The sequence below is a fragment of the Hemiscyllium ocellatum genome, chromosome 22, assembly GCF_020745735.1.
Source record: "Hemiscyllium ocellatum isolate sHemOce1 chromosome 22, sHemOce1.pat.X.cur, whole genome shotgun sequence".
Lineage (NCBI taxonomy): Eukaryota > Metazoa > Chordata > Chondrichthyes > Orectolobiformes > Hemiscylliidae > Hemiscyllium > Hemiscyllium ocellatum.
In genome coordinates this window covers 34,480,536-34,498,152 of record NC_083422.1, presented here as the reverse complement: position 1 = coordinate 34,498,152, position 17,617 = coordinate 34,480,536, and positions in this window count along the sequence as shown.

The window sequence follows — 17,617 nt, the reverse complement described above, 5'->3', positions numbered from 1 at the left end:
AAAATTAACTCTTAACCAAATAGATGGAAAACCATTATCACTTTCTGTCGCTCTGAATCCTATATAGTTCCTCTATCTTGGAGACTAATTTGTTCTACGTCCCCCTGGCTGTTCACAATAAACAGAAATAACCTTACTCAATCAGCCCATGCTTGCAAAACTCAGTGCATGTTGCCCAACACTCGATATGATTCCACAATTAGATAGCACTGGCTGAACAAACCTGATTGTGTTAATAATTATGCAAATAAACAATGTAGTATTTTCGACTGTGCTTACTATGTGGTTCACGTACGCTTCGAAGAAGCGACATATATTTATATGCAGGGACCTGTCATGTGAGCATATGGATATTCTCTGCAACCAGAAGGAATATATCCAGACCTAATTCTTAATTTTTAATCAAACAAAGCACAGTAAACATTGAATTCCTGGTGCCTTCTCCATCACAACAATTAACCTAATCAGAATTGACTTGCCAACCAATTAGCACACTTTCCTCTTGCACTAAAAATTGTTGGTCCCTTTGTAATATTTTTGCATCTGCCCTGATGACTGCATGGTTCAAAAGCTTTAATGGCATGCCTCATTATTAGCAATATTTAATTGTATTACAGTAGCAAATGACACATTATTCTTCTTTCCCCAAAATGACAAAGCATATGAAAAAAGGAAATCCATCCTTTCATCTAAATTTCTCTTCAGTATCTTTTGTGATAACTCTGGAATTCTTTTTAATAAGCAGAATACATAGATTGAATCTTTCTTCACATTAACAGTTCATTGGTTATTTTGAGATATGTTAAATATATTTGGGTTCACCTATCATCTTTCAAGCAGCTGCTGCCCACAAACTGGAAACCTCGCAGCCTCTTGGACTCAACATTGAGTTCAATAACTTTAGACCCTGATTATATCTTTCCATGTTTTGTTGCCATCCCCACGCATGATCCAGTTATGACATGGATTGCTTTTAGCACAGTCAACCTATTCTCAGGCCTATTGTCACACTGCATGACGTTGCTTTCAGCATAGCCTTTCCATTGTCTCCTATTCTCAGTTATCAATATCATTTATTCAGCTTCTCTTCAGGGCAGACCTACTATCAATAATCCCCTCATTTACATATCCCTATCATATCTCTGTTTGTCTGGGTTCCATCTCCACCTATCCACTCACCACTTTCCTAATCCCATCCCCAACATCATCTTCAGCATAAGTACCATGTTTTTCCTGGCTGCAATTAGTTCTGATAAAGAGTCACGAGACCTGAAATGTTGACTTTACTTTCTACCTGTAGATGCTATCAGACCTGTTGAGTTTCACCAGCAATTTCTGTTTTTGTTCCAGCATCAGTAGTTTTTTTGTTTTATAGGCTGTTCTCTGGTCAGCTTCAGAATATACTGTAGTAAGAAACTGTCCTGAAAACATTCTATGAATCCTTCATCGAGGCTAATTTTACCCACTTGATTTATCCAGACAATATGTTGGTTAAATCTCCCAGGATTAAGGAGTGGCATTTCTGACCAGTCCTCATTATTTCTTCCTCTGTAGTTATTGCTCGGGGATCTACATACCATTTCTATGAATGACTTCTTGTCTTTATTATTGCTCATTTCTATCCACACCTCATTTTCCTGAAGTTGAGTTAATATCATTAACAAACAGAATCAATTCTCAAACCTTTTCCTACTTTCCTCTTATTCCTAATTGCCATGTCATAATGCACCATTGTCTCTCTAGTGGTTACCAGATTGACTTATTCATTTCTATTTGCACTCTCAGTTTGTCTGTTTTGCTGCAAGTGCTCTGTGTATTCAGATACATAATCTTTAGTTTCATCCTTAGAATTTACAAAAAAATTTAAGTCTTATTTTTTCATTGACCCTTCGATTCATATGCTCTATCTCTTCTGTCATAATATAGTAAACAATAAACAGACTAATACCTTTCTGTTTGGCCTTGACTCTACTCTTCCATTTACCACATCTTCCCAAAGTTGATCCCTTGCTCCACTACTCAGTTTTTAATCCTATCTACTTCCCTCATTATGCAGTTCACAAAACCATCAGCCTCAGAATGGTTCAGATGTAGTCTGTCCCATTGGTACAGATTCCTCTTTCCCTGATGTTATTGCCTGGACCCCACAAACCAGAACCCAATATTCTCACATCAATCTTTGAGCCATGCATTTATCCCTTTAATCTGATTTGTCCCATATCAATTTGCATGTAGCTCAAGTAAGAATGCAAAAGTTATGACCTTTGAGGTTCTGCTTCTTAACTTGGAACCCAGCTCTCCATACTGACTACACAGAACCTCCTTCTTTGTTCTATCTATGTCAATGGTACCCTAATGTACTACAATTACTGGGTAATCCCTCTCCTACTGCACATTCCTTTCCAGTGCTGAACTGATGGCCTGAACCCTGGCAATGGACAGCAACACAGCCAACTGGATTCATACTTTTTGCTGTAGAGAATGGTATCAATCCCCCTCACTGAACTGTCCTCGACAACCACAAAGTGAAAGTGCCCTATTCTTTTCTTACTCTCCTTGATTGAATGGCTTCCTGTACCATGATTAGAGACAAAAAAAGGTAGGTGCTGGAATCCAAGATACACAAGCAGGAGGCTGGGAAAACATAGCAAGCCAGGCAACGTCAAGAGGTGGAGAAGTCAATATTTTGTGTGTAATGCTTCAAGACTGAGATTGGGTGTAAGAGGAGCTGCAGATAAAGGGGGTGGGTGCGGAGGGAGGGCCGGGGTGGTGAGGTGTGGTAAGGATAGGTGAATACAGGTATAGGTTTCAACCTAAGTGGTTGATGGAAGGGATGAATCTGATTGGTAGCTGAAAGGGTCCCTTTGCTATGATTGGGACCCTTGCAGCCTCATCTACTCTGCAGCCCTGGATCTCATCATGACAAGCTGAAAGACTCTCAAATCTGATGGATAATTGCAAAGTTTGAGACCCCTGTGTTCTATACTCTTGTTCTCCTTACATGGCCAAATCACAACCTGTCCCTGAACACTGACCAAATTAAATGACCCAACTCTAGAAGGTGCAATAGCCTCCTTGTGCAAAAATAATCCAGGTTACTGTTGCCCAGTATAATGCTGTTGGTTACTTGCTGTGGACCAAAGTGACATCCAGGAACTCCCATCTGCTACTCTGTGGCACAGCATCTCTTCTATCATTCATTAAGTTATTCACTCTATTATGATGCTCTATATATATTTAATTAAGAGGAGAAAGTGAACACTGCAGATGCTGGAGATCAGAGTTGAAGCGTGTGGCTCTGGCAAAGCACAGCAGGTCAGGCAGCATCCAAGAAGCAGGCGAGTCAATGTTTCTGACATAAGCCCTTCATTGGGAATACACTTTATGAACCAATTTGTATATTATATTAAAAATTACAATTAGGAAAGATTCTAACCACTTATCAGTGATTCACCAAACAGCTAACTCTGTTTGCAAGAATAGAGCAAGAACTAATTCCAATCAGCTCTAGTCTACCTCTATCTCTAACTGCCTATTTCAGAGTCCTGCGCCTCTGAGCCACGTCACATGCTAAGTAAGAATAGAACAGTTGAAGGTGAGCACACTTTACTTCACCAATGCACAGTCTTGAAACACTTTGCCCACAAGTTGCTTTTTTACTGTCTGCAGTTCCCAGATCTAATAAAAATAAGACTCAATGTCTGATATCAGAGGCATGCAAATTTCTAAGCCATGTAAGAGTCTGAGCCATTTTAATGGCCATAGCTTTTGTCAATGAGAAGGGATTTTAAGGAATGTTTAACGGAAGAAGGAATTGGACAGGACTGAAGATTAGGGATGTACTTTTGGAGTGTAGCATCAGCATCCTGGTCACTATTAGAAATATAAAAAAATAACAGGAGGAAACCTTTTGATCTTCGATCCTGCTCTGCTACTCAATATGATTATGGCTGACTATCTAACTCAGTATCATTTCCTGCATTCTCTTTGTACCTGTTAGCCCAATTAACTACATCTAACTTCTTGGAAACATACAATGTGTTGGTCTCAATTGCTTTCTGTGGCAGAGAATTCCACAGGCTCACCACTCTTTAGGTGAAGAAATTTCTCCCCATGTTCGCCCTAAATGGTCTACCTACATCTGCAGTATTTTATTAGTCATTGTCTGCCAGTCAGAAAAAAAAGACTTGCTTACTACCACTCCTTGTTTTCTGTATGTCAACCATTTCTTTGACCGGGTCAATACACAAGCCCCAATTCTGTGCTCTACAGTTTTATATGCTAATCTCTTATTTCCTCCAAAGAAGTTGCAAATTGTTCATCCAAGTTACCTAAAATAAACTGGACAATAGGAATATGTCAGGTAACACGTTATTTAATGTTTTACCAGTAAAAGTAAAAAAACAATTTCAAAACAGAAATTTTCTTGCATTTCAAGGTCATTCGTGATTCAACAATTAATTTCAAACATTGTCTTTTGTTCCACTGAACCACTGTGGCAATATCAGAGGCACTGCACATTTGTAAATTATTTTTATTCATTTCAACAGAATGACAGTAGCATTCATAAAGCACATCAGAAGCATACAGTTTTAAACATCCCAAATTTTAACTATAATCATTAAACATTTTGACTTGCTATCAAGGTGTATATATGAAATAAAATTGTTATTAAACAAAGTTTTAAATGTAATCATTTTGTAATTGTTTACATTAACCACTCCACAGACAAGAATGGATGCATTATCAAAAAGCAGAATTTCATATATTCTGTTCTGTTGATTAGTTTGCTGAGAATTATGCCTCATAGCTATTGATAAGAATATCCTCTCTGAAGTTTCATGTCTAGGTCTAGTTTCGTGATGACTAATAAATGAATGAAGCCAGAGCATCAAAGATAAGGAAATGGATAATTAAAATCAACAGTTATCTTCTAAGTTGAGTGATTTTTTTTGCCAGTTCTGCAAGATAAAGAATTATATGTTAAAATGATTTGATAACTATTTTGAGTTTTCAGCTATTTAATTCCAATATAATACTATCCAATATAGTAATGATGCCAATTTCTAATAATATCAAATAATTACATACATGTTTAGCAGGTGAGAGTTATAGTGCAATAAAGCACAAATCAATATTGCACTCACTGCAAATTTGGGTTTTCAGTTTGCTCCACTTCTTTAGAATGTAGAAATTAAACAGGGGTGTACTTCTGATGAATTAATGCAAGATGCCAAAGTAAAATATGAACAAATGGTGAATAAAGCATTAATTCAGCATTTGCAATCAGTGGAAAGTGAAACAAAAGGGAATATTTGGCAAATATGTCCAAAATGTATTAAAGTTCACTTAAAACTGGATTTAAACATAGTGAATGAAAACCTTGGTTGGTCCATAATGAGGCTTTGAATCTTGTCCCACCTGTTAAACCATTTTCCTTCTGTTCTAAGTTGAATGGTATTGAAGTTTAACTTACTGTTTTACATTGGCAGAGAATAGTAATTTGCGATAAAGCCGTAATCAGTTCCAAAATGATCAGCTTTAAAATGAATTGTCATGTTATTGGATGATGATATAAATGATAGTTCTGATCCACTGCATCTTTTTGCGATCAGGGGGGAGCTTTTTGAAGGCCCATCAAAAATCATAATATAATCAGTTTTGCAACCTGATGAATTTTCCAGCCTGTGGGGGGAATGAGCATATATTCAAAATATATTTCAAAGTATTGCTGTTGTGTATTCCATGTGATGCATTTTTTTCATAAACGATGTCATGCATATACATGCAAGTACAAATACTATGAAAGGACATTGGATATTCACCTACAATATAACGTTCAAGAAATACAAATTTCCTGTGCATGAACACATAGGAATTTAGTTAATCAACTTAGTAAATCTCAGCAGGTCTGGCAGCAACTGTGGAGAGAAAGCAGAGTTAATGTTTTGGATCCAGTGGCTCTTCTTCTGAACAGACCTTTCTTCCAGACCTGCTGAGTTTTTCCAGCAATTTCTGATTTTATTTATGATTTCCAGCATTCATGGTTCTTTGGATATTTTTTCAGTTTTCGAAACAAGTTGGAGGAATATCACTTCCTCACGACACAAGGATTCCAAAAATTGTGCTAACACTAAGGATGCAAAACATCAAATAAAAAAGCTGTAATTCCAGCTTCAACTCTCACCACACAAGGATTCTAAAAACATCAAAAGTGAATATATTTATTCTTCCTTTTATACCAGACCCCTGCCACACTTTAAACTTTATACCTATGTTCATGTGTGTTTTTTGTTGCAATTTATTATTTTACTCAGTGTTAGCAACTAATAAAATTCTTCTTTCTCTCTCTTTCTCAAGAAAACCTTGCAATCCACTCATTCTAATCCAGGGAACTATATTCTAATTGATGTGTAATATAGCTGTGTGCTAAAAAGAATTAAAATCTTTGTTGCTGTCCACTGAGGGGGATTGATTAAAGAAAATGATTCACCCCTCCTCAGCTGGTCGTAACAAGAGATTTCTTTCTTTACTTGGATAACATTAACATTCCGTATGGACTAAGTTTTTGACTTGAATAACACTGAGATGTTGAATTGTTTTTTAGCTGATAGGAACCAGTGAGAAACTGAGTTGGCTTAAAGGATTTCATCTGTTATAGCACTTGAGCAGTGTGTTTCCCTTCCTGAAAATTTGACATTATACAGAGTGTTCTTATTCTGTGTTAAGGGCTTTGATTTAAATGTATTCTCCTGGAGTACTGACACTTATTAACTGAATCCAAGAGAAATTGTTACTGACATTTCTAACATTAACTACAATTAAAATGTGCAAATGGATTCACTTACCTAATTTCACTGAAATCCAACCTTATTCTTTGATTATTGTGCACATGTATAAGCCAAATGCATTCCACATTAATTTCATATTGGAGTGGATAACTGGGGCTGGAAAAAGATCCATTCTCAGCCATTAAAAGCCCTCCACACTCCACTCCAGCTAGGAATAACAATACAGATAGTTTACTTAGAATAATTTCACTTCCTTACTTTGCACAAGGATGTTAACGCTCACCACAAAAATCATATTCTTATACCTCACTGAACTCACTGGTATTCTTATCTATGATTTCACAGTGTATGCTGAAACCCTGTGGTGGACAATGTCACATACTTTTCTAACATCCATGCATTTGCAAGCTCTGCTGAGTCCATTGTGTGTAGATAATTGTATTATTGTTTTAACAGCTGGATATAGTAATGCGCTAGGGACCAGAGTGAAACCACATGATCAACTGAGAAAAATGTGATATAGCAATGAGCACTTTTTTTGAAGACTGAAGGAAATTATAGCCAGTTCTGTAAGCATGATGGGACATGAAGCCAATTCTGTGGAAAGCTAGTTAAGAACATAACTTGTAAAACTGAATGATCTTCATAATGGTGCTTAATAACACCACTAAGGTTATAAGGAAAGGGACAGGGAGGAAATAAAGCCATAATGAGATCAATGCTTCACTGGGTTGTTGAGAACATGAAGGGAAAATTTGCAGGCTGGTAAAGCTTTGTTCATTTACAAGGATATGTGATGTAAATAGTAAAATTGTCAACAACTGCACTGTAAAATATTATAATGAATGAGAGTCATGGAGTCATAGTGCTGTACAGCACGGAAACAGACTTTTCAGTCCAACTCATCCATGCCAACCAGATATCCTAACCTAATCTTGTTCTATTTGACGGCACGTGAGAATTCGGAATATAAATTGTCATGCTGACTGTTTCAGTGAGAAATCTTGGTGAACATCATCCCAAGTGGGTGGCACGGTGGCACAGTGGTTAACACTGCTGCCTCACAACGCCCGAGGCCCGGGTTCAATTCCTGACTCAGGCGACAGACTGTGTGGAGTTTGCACGTTCTCCCCCTGTCTGCGTGGGTTTCCTCCGGGTGCTCCGGTTTCCTCCCACAGTCCAAAGATGTGTGGGTCAGGTGAATTGGCCATGCTAAATTGCCCATAGTGTTAGGTGAGGGGTATGGGTGGGTTGCACTTCGGCGGGTCGGTGTGGACTTGTTGGGCCGAAGGGCCTGTTTCCACACTAAGTAATCTAATCTAATCCAAGTGAAACTCCAGCCTATACTTGACTAAACTCTTTAGCCCAAGATTTGAAGTAGCTGCTTTAAAACACTACAACAGTATTAGTATTGAAAGTGGTAAGAAATATTATGTTAAATATTGGTTATGTTGCCTAAGAGGGTGGTGGAGGCTGGTATTGTCACAACATTTACAAAGCATGGAATGAGCACTTTAAATGCCAGGGCATAGTAGGCATTGGACTAAGTGCAGGTGACTGGGATTACTGTAGTTTGGAGTTTGTTGGCCAACATCATGAGCCAAAGGGCCTGTTTCCATGCTATATGATTGTATGAAGTTATGAGAAATTTAGTAAATGGGAAATGATAAAGGAATTGTGACAGGAAGAGATTGAAGTACAAATTTAATAGTAAATCAACAGTTACGGCAAGAGGTTACAAAAATAATAAAATGCATGTAACATTCAAAACAAAATAGATGAGCTGATAGCACAAGTATAAATAATTAAATTCAATCTGACAGCTTTACAGAAACATGGACGCAGGATGATATTGATTGGGAATTGAATATTGAAGTGTATAGGAAATTTAGGAAGTATAGGAAGCAATGATAAGGCAGAGGATTAGAATTGCTAATTAGTCATGGTATTAGCACAGTAGATATACCTTAAATTTAGGAAACCATGGTATACAAGCAGTTTAGGCAGAAATGAGAAGTAATAAAGGCAAGATGTCATCTGTGGGAGTGATATGCCGGTATCATAATAGTAACCACATAGTAGGTGAAGTATAAAGGCAAAACTAATGGAGCTTGTCAGAAATAGGAGTTCATTGAATATCATTTTGGGATAGTTTCTTCGAGTAAGATATTCTGAAGCCAACCAAAGAGAAGACTATACTAGACCTCCTATGTGTAATGAGACACAATAAATAAATTACCTGATAGTGAAGGCACCCCAACATAGCCGAGATGGTAATATAATTAAAGTTTACATTTAGTTTGAGGGATAGAGGAGTGAGACAAAGATTAGTATTTTAAAACTAAATCAGAGAAATTATGAGAGCATGAAAACAGAGCTGATTAAAGTTAAGGAACAAGTCAATAAAGATGAAGTGATTGATATTTAAAGGAATATTACAGATTACATATCTGCTGACATTCAGAAGACTAAGGTGTGACTTGATTGAAAGAAACAAGATCCTGAAAGGTCTTAAAAAAGTGTTGACATGAAAAAGATGCTTCCTCTTATGGGAAAATCTAGAACAGAGGCTTGGTATTTAGGAATAATAGCTGACCATTTAAGACAGAGATGAGGAGCTTTTGATTTTCTCACAGAGGATCATGAGTCTTTGAAATTCTCTTCTCAAAAAGGAGGTGGAAAATGAATCATTGAATATGCTAAGGCAGAGATGGAGAGTTTCTTGATAAGGAGGGATGCAAAAGGATATTGTAAGTAAGGAGGAGAAATGTGTCGTGATCTTACTGAATGACAGAACAGGTTTAAGGAAGTTGAGTAGCATGTGTCTGCTCCATGTTCATATGTACACATGCCATATGCAGTCTAGCTGAAGCATGCTCAGGTTAGGATGTATACAAAGTTACCTGCAACGGAAAGTTGTAGCCTGAACTGTTAAATCAACCTCTTTCAGACTATCAAGTGAATTGAATCTCAATCTGTGTTACTATCAAATACACAAGGAATTTGACAAATCAGGACAGGAAGCCTGGTTGATTTTTGTCATTTAGCCCAGAGATGTTAATGATTCTCTTTGAGAATGGTTATATTCTCCTAGGGGCATCATTCAACAAGCATGAGTTGGCTTCTAGCACTTCATTCATTATTTGAATATGCCCACACCGTAAATAAATTTAAAGGTCACACCTTACAGCTAAACCTATACCCTGGAATGAGATTACCGTGGAGAAACGATAGATGTTGCCATTCTCACACCTTCTCCCAAATGCTCTCAGCTGATTTTGCCAGAAACAAAGAGGATCCAAGACATCCATATAAGTTGACAGCAGCATCACTATGGAGCCAGGAGGTAGGCCCCAAGAGCTACCTCAGAGACTAAAAAAACTGAACGCACACTGTTGGCATTTTTCTGCACTACACTGTTAGTCAATTGCGCTAACTCACCTATGCATTCTTTTTGTGATAGTTTGGCAGAACTGGACTGGCCCTTTCAGTGAACAGTTCAGAGTCAACCATGTTGATATGGACCTGAAGCCCAATATGGACCAGACTCTGTGAGGATAATATGTTTCCTTCCTTACAGACAAGGCAAACCATATGATTGGCATCTATCCATCACCTTAAAAATATTCAGTCCCTCCACCAATGCACACAGTGGTAGCAGTATGTGTCATATACAAGATACACTGAGCAACTCACCAATGCTCCTTCAAAAGCATATTCCAAATGTAGAAACTTTACCAACTAAAAGGCCAGGGGAACGAATGGAAACAATAACTGTTCCCCTCAAAGCCATACATTATTCTGACATGCAACTTCCTTCATGAAATCAATATGGGTGCTTTTATACCTGATGGAAAACTGTGGTAGAAGATTACAGTTCCTCAGCTCCTTCTCAAGGGTAATCACATTGGCCAACAAATACTGGTCTTGCCAGCAATACTCAGTAAAGTTCGTGGACACTTCTAATAATACTCTCCCTTATAAGTTTCAGATTTATTTAAAACGGAGTTCAAATTCACAAAGTGCCATGTTGAGTTCTTACTCATATCTCTGACTTCTTACCTGAACCTTAGAGATTACTAGGTAACTAGCATAACCAAGACACCACCATACATTGAACTAGAGAAGAAATTAGGATCTCATTTAGTCATTGAGCTAGGCAGACAGAAGCTTTTTCTAATATAAATGAAAACAGCAGCCTTCTTTATATAGTGTCGTTTTAGAATTAGCATTAGAATCAAGGTTATTGTCACATGTACTCAAGTGCAGGATACATGGGCACAGTAAAAAGTGACAAAGTCACCATTTCCAGTGCCAGCTTAGGTACAAAAAATGACTAGACACAAAATTTTAAGTATAAGTTAGAAAAATGAAGAAAATGTAAATAATTTGAGCATTCTGTTTGTTCTAAATCAGGGAGTCAGTGCTGGACTTTCTCAAGGCCAGGAGTCTGCCCTGGACTACACTTCAAGGTTGGGAGTCTGCATTTGGTTTCCTCAAAGTTTTTTACTGAGCTTTGTAGCGATGGACAATGATGGAACAAGGATTAGGAGCAGAAAATAAAAAACATGCAGAGCAGTGGCAGTGGAAACTTGATTCAAAGGATCACCCATCCATTTTTTCCGAAGAAGGATCTGGGAAGTAAATGTTCCCCGAAGTTTACAGGAAGAAAAAGTGAACTTCATTTTTAATAATTTCTTCACTTAACTTTCAAGTTAAATATTTGGCAATTAAATTGAACTTACTTGAAAATTACTTGATGGAAGTCTTTTCCTTAATACTTTATAGGTCTTTGAAAGTAGTCATCCATTAAGAATCATTTCCCTTCCATGCCAATCTAAGTTGCATTGAGCAAGATGCAAAATATACCAGTCTTACCTGGCATGGAGATATAATATGCAGAAAAACCCCGTCTATCAATACTGAATGCAGATTGAAAATGAACAGTCATTCGGTTGAATGATGATGTAAATATAGCGTCAGCTTTTCGACATGTTCTTCCAAGCAAAGCATCATTTGTTGAAGGTCCATCATAAATCTCAATATAATCAAGTTTGCAATTCATTGCAATTATCACACTGTAGACAGAATGATGACAGATTGAAAATGTATTTGGAATTAATTTTTCATTATTAGAATTTTTCATAAACCTTTGCAAGTCATTCAAACATCGTTAAGAGATGTGGAGGTGCCAGTGTTGGACTGGGGTGGACAAAGTTAAAAATCACACAACATCAGGTTATAGTCCAACAGGTTTACTTGGAAGTATGAGCTTTCGGAGTGCTGCTCCTTCATCAGGTAGCTGTGGAGCAGGATCATAAGTCAAAGAATTTATAACAAAAGATTAGTGTCATGTAACTGAATCAAAATATTGAACAAACCTACATTGCTGTTAAGTCTTTCTTCTTTTAGAATGGATTGCAGGTTTCAGTTCATTAATACGTAAATCCCAGAACTTTTTTTAGTCACATTCTTGAGATAATTTAAGGTTTTCTAAAAAAGGTGCCATCCCAGCTCAGACAACCTATTAAAGGTGTGAGGTTTGAGTCTGTATGTATCCCAATGTCTAATCAGACTGGTTCTATTTCCAATGTAAGATTTTATAAAATGTTATATGGATTGACTGCCTCCAGACCATCCTCCAAGGTGAACTTCGGGATACGCAACAATGCAGAGAGGCCAAGCAAAGACTGATAGCCAATTTTGGTACCCATGAGGATGGTCGCAACTGGGGCCTTGGGCTCATGTTACATACATACACACATATTCATACATACTCTCACACTCATACAGACCCTCTCTCATACACATGCTGTCTCTCAGACACATATACATACATCCCTCACTCCCACCCACGTACATACCCTCTCACAGGTTTATACTCCATCACACACACACACACACAAACACACTCATGTGTACTCACAATCACACTCTCTCCCCTTAACATGCAAGCACACAAAGATATAAGTCTATAGGGTGAATTTGCATTTACAGACTTGTATTTGCAGATACACTCTAGTTTTGCTCAAAAAGCACACAACCTGCAGGCAGTCAATGTAGGCAGTCAATCCATGTAACATTTTATAAATTCCTGCTTTAGAAATAGAACCAGTCTGACTCGAGATTGGGATACAGACAGATTCTAATCTCACACCTTTAATGCATTGTCTGAACCGAGGTGTCACTTTTTTTATATATAAAACCTTAAGTTATCTCGAGAATGTGACTAAAAAAAGTTCTGGGATTTACATATTAATGAACTGAAACCTACAATCCATTCTGAAAGAAGAAAGACTTAACAGCAATGTAGGTTTGTTCAATATTTTGATTCAGTTACATGACACTAATCTTTTGTTATAAATTCTTTGACTTATGATCCTGCTCCACAGTTACCTGTGGAAGGAGCAGCACTCCGAAAGCTAGTGCTTCCAAATAAACCTGTTGGACTATAATCAGGTGTTATGTGATTTTTAACTTCATCATTAGGAGACACAGGGCACACAGCAGCATAAAACTTCAAATCATCCAACTCAATCTTTCCAAAGATCAATTACAATTTAAATAAGTTTCTGAGGGACTGTTACCTCAATATTATTCTCTAGCATTTAATATAATTAAAGGAAGTTGCCAAAATATCTTTCCAACTGCAATTCCCATTTCTCAACTCTGACTGATTACTCTTCACTTCAAATTTTCTAGTGTACTCAGCATCATTTTTTCATTGATCACGATAATTTTGAGATTGAGGCTAAATACTATTGGAGTTAGGAATTGTGGAAAATCGGCCACTTTACCATAAGATATCATGACAGGACTTGCAAGCAGTTATCTATAAACCCACCATTATGTCCCTCTGAAAAATATGAAGGCAGAAAGACTGTGGACATTATCTCAAGTGGTGATTTGATGTGTAGTATTTGACTTTACATTATTAAACAGAAGTTAGGGGTTATCTCACTGAGCATGAGTCAATATCTGTCCTTCCCTGCCTTATTTAAGAAGTCTCAACACTGTATAGATTAATATTCCAAATTTAACTAACACTGAATTGTTGAGCTAGCATTTTGTTAGTTAGATGAACTGAGTGACAACTGGACAGCAAAATGTTCATGTAGTGAGTCATACAGATGAATGGCTTTCAATTCTGAAAATTTAACATAACGTGCCAGTGACAAAACCAAAGATATAAAACATCTTTTTGTGGGGAATACTTCAGTTTGAAAATGCACAACTGGATGAGCATTTAATTGAATTGATGACATTTAATTGAATACATCATAGAATAGAATCATAGAATCTCTACAATGTAGAAGCAGGCTATTCAGCCCATCGAGTTCACACTGACCCTCTGAAGAGCATCCACCCAGACCTACCACACATACACACCAAATCATATCCTTGTAACTCTGCGTTCCCTATGCCACCTAGCCTGCACATCCCTGGAAATATGGGCAATTTTGCATGATCAATCCACCTAACCTGCACATCATTGGACTGTGGGAGGAAACCTGAGTACCTGGAGGAAATGCACGCAAAAACAGGTAGAACATGCATGGTGGTTCAGTGGTTAGCACTGCTGCCGCATTGTGCCAGGGACCTAGGTTCAGTTCCAGCCTTGGGTGACTGTGCAAACTCCACACAGACATTCTCCCTGTGCCTGCTCCAATTAGGTGAACTGACCATGCCAAATTGCCCATAGTGTCCAGGGATATGTAGGTTAGGTGCATTAATCAGGAGTAAATATAGGGTAGGGGAATGGATCTGGGTGGGTTACTCTTGAGGGTCAGTGTGGACTTGTTGGGCCAAAGGGACTGTTTCCACACAGTAGGGACTCTAATTCCACACAGACATTTGCCCAAGGGTGGAATTGAACCTGGGTCCCAGTGTTGTGAAGCAGCTGTGCTAAACTAGGCAATAGATACTTTTGGACTTATAAATAAATAAAATTGGTAAGTTGACACTGTTACTTACTTAATGTCAGTGAAATTCAACCTTATTTTTTGATTATTGCCCACTTGTATGTACCAGGTGCATTGTGCATTATTTGGATAATTTTCTGGGTAATTGGGGCTGGTAAAATGTCCACTGTCACCTCTCAGAATCCCTCCACATGATGCTTCTCCATCTATTAACAATGAAGAAATGAGTGACAATTAAACTCTGCTTTTTCTTCTCTTTCAATAATTTTGCTGCTTCCTTTCTGCTAAGGATTTACAGTTGAGCTTTGACATCTCTCCTCTATGGCGTATATAATGGAAAAAAGGCACTTAATCAAGCAGGAGGAGAATGCCATATTTCTGCTTCCACCCTGACAAGCTCTTGGTGGAAAGGTCGATGGACAGCCATGTATGAGTTGATTACCTTGAGTAATTATATGATACATTCAATCACCTCTAAGTGATGTCTACTGTCACCGAAGAAATTATGAAAACAAATTGACAAATAAGTGGACACTGATTGTATTCAAGTCCCAATTAGAATGTTTCTTCAATAAGTTTATAATAGAGGTTTTCACAGGCTAAGGCTATTCCCAAAAGTCAGCCTCACTTTCGGTAATTTCCAATTTGAATGATGAGGAGGATGTAGCCTCTGCAGGCAGGGGCAATGAAAGCCATTCCATCTGTTCCCTCATTTACTCACACAAAAAGCAACAAGCTAAATTTTGGATGTGACGGGTGTATATTTTGGATAGATTTTTGACACTAGGCTGAGTTTTACCACCCTGACATAGAACTGAATGGTGTTGGGATGGTTCACAAAATGGCAGATTCTGGGTTTCTCGCTTCTATTCCCAGTTCTGGAATTTTTCACAGGGATAGGAAAGGGGTTATTTAGGTTATGTAATTGCAGGGAACTCAATGCTTCCAACATGCTGACAGGAATAGGACATTATTCCCATCTGCAATTTTTCAATGAAGGAGCCAGCATGTTGGCAAAGCCTCTTGTTAAGAGCATACGTGAATCTCGGTGAGCTATGCCATGGAGGTGAGAACCACATCACAGGTAATATTTTATGCATATCTCATCTAATCCTTTGCAATCTCTGCTGTGGAGTGGGCTGCATATTTTAGGTGATGAACGTCAGCATTTATGGTTTCGCACCATAACTTCATTGGGGCATGAAAGCATGTTCTCGAGTGATGTCAAATACAGTATTAGTCACATTTCTCAGAGATCCATTAAAGATACACAGAGAGAAGGGGAATGGAAATTCCATCATGCCTTCTAACTGGACTGGTGCAGAAATCAGGAAGCCATTATTTCAGTGCCTTTTGTTGAGGAGTGCCCACTAACATAGGAAATGGACTGATCATGAACAACTTTGTCCCACTTTCCCGGGAGATCTGATACAGAGTCTCCAATTTCTCCATCTGCATAAGGTAAGAAATAAGTGAGCCACAGATGTAACAGATTGAAATAATGGGTGAACATGTCTAATGAGAATAAGTATTATGGAATTTTTTGGAACTTTTCTTTGTGACGGTTGTTTGGAACTTGTTAATCATACAGATTAAGTCACAAACCTTGCATTCTCATATACATGTCGTTGAACAAGAGAAGCAATTTATCACACATACTGTCAGTCAATGGCTTTGGGTAATAATATGCTATAAAGTCATGACTTGTTCCATCATTATCAAATGTAAATAAAATGGTCATGCTACTCGATGATGAACTAAATATTCTGTTTGGTGAAGTACATCTTTTTTGAAAATCAAAAGGAGAATATATTGAAGGCCTATTAAATATAGCAATAAAATCTTTTGAGCAACTTGTTGAAAATTCTATGCTGTGGAGAGAATGATCATAGATTGTAATGTAGTCTGTAGTGAAACATTTTTCGTTACCAAATTGCTTCATAAAAATATATTGGAATATTTTATTGCCTACAATTACCCAATTCTGACTGGTTTCTCTCTATTTCTAAATTTTTAAAAAATGGTTTCCTAATCATAAATTTTTTTTCAATTTTATAACATTTGTTTTCAAATTGGTTCTCAAGGAATTTCCACTCCTGTTAGGAAGAGCAAAGCTGGAAAAAACTGCAACTTTTCTGCCAATTACATGAGGGGATCTGTGGAAAATTAATCTCAAACCAACTAATTTCAATTAATCAGGAAGACAGATTGGAGTTTTATGATGGTGCCTCATTCATATTTATGATGTTATGCTGAGGTGGATAAAGTCAGAGAGCAGATTAAAGTCCAACAGGTTTGTGAAAGTACAAACTTCCAGAGCACTGCTCCTTCGTCGGGTGAAGTGAAGTGATGTCTAACTTTGATATTTATGAGGATTAGAGAGAGATTGAAATTGGTTTACCTTTCTGTCCATCTGAAAACTATATGGTTGCAGAGATCAGTAGTTTGAGTAATACAAAATTTGAATTTAATTATACCCAGCCTTTTCTGATGGAAAGAAGTTGAGTTATGTTCAACTAATGAGTAAACACTGGCCAAAAGAGAACTGACCACATGCATCACTCAGGTGCATTTTTCCTTGAAATCTAGTCAAATGCAGATCTCGATGATGGTTCCTTTTCGCCGACAATCCAGAGACAATGGGGAGAGCTTCAGTTTAAAAGCCGAAGACAATTGGTGCCTCATAAGTGAATGAATCAAAATTAGTTATTTTTCAATGGATGCCTCTGACATACTCTAAGGTTAACATTTGTAAGTGGATATATTATCACTAAATAAGGTTAATGAAATTCATACTTATTCTTTTGTGATTGTCTTTTTATATGTATTAGAAGCATTCTGCATTATTTGGATAATTAGGACTGGTAAATGATCCATTATTCTAAACATTCTGCAATCTCCTTG